Consider the following 596-nt stretch of genomic DNA (forward strand, 5'->3'; position numbering starts at 1 on the left):
GACGGCGACAATCAAAAACTTCAGTTGCCCTGCTGCTTGCGAGAAAGGCCCCAGGATGTCCATGCCCCACCTGTAGAAAGGCCAAGGTGCTTGCGTTGTGGTTAGTTCTTCTAGTGGGGCTTTGTGGAGGTCGGCGAACAACTGGCAACGGGTGCATTTTCGAGTGAGGTTGGTCGCATCCTTTTCCATGGTGGGCCAGTAATACCCGGCACGTAGCACCTTCTTAGTGAGTGAGGCGGCGCCCAAATGATGCCCACAACTTCTCTCGTGCACTTCTCTGAGGACATAGTCCGCCTGCTCTGGACCAAGGCATTTGAGTAAGGGGGCGGTGAATCCTCGTCGGTATAATGTTCCCCGGAGCAGGGTATACCAAGAGGAACATCTGAGGAATCGTTGTTTTTCTTTCGTGTCGGGAGGCACGGTGCCGTGGAGGATATATCGGATAAAGGGGCCCATCCAATTATCTAGGATTTCTATCCGTTCTATTGCCAAGACACTTGGGTGGTAGATTGTTCCTTGGACGACAGACCGATTGTTCCTGAGGCATTTGGTGCTGGCGAGTTTGGACAAAATGTCGGCTCGGGCGTTGCTTTCTC

The sequence above is a fragment of the Lupinus angustifolius genome, chromosome LG19, assembly GCF_001865875.1.
Source record: "Lupinus angustifolius cultivar Tanjil chromosome LG19, LupAngTanjil_v1.0, whole genome shotgun sequence".
Classification (NCBI taxonomy): Eukaryota; Viridiplantae; Streptophyta; class Magnoliopsida; order Fabales; family Fabaceae; genus Lupinus; species Lupinus angustifolius.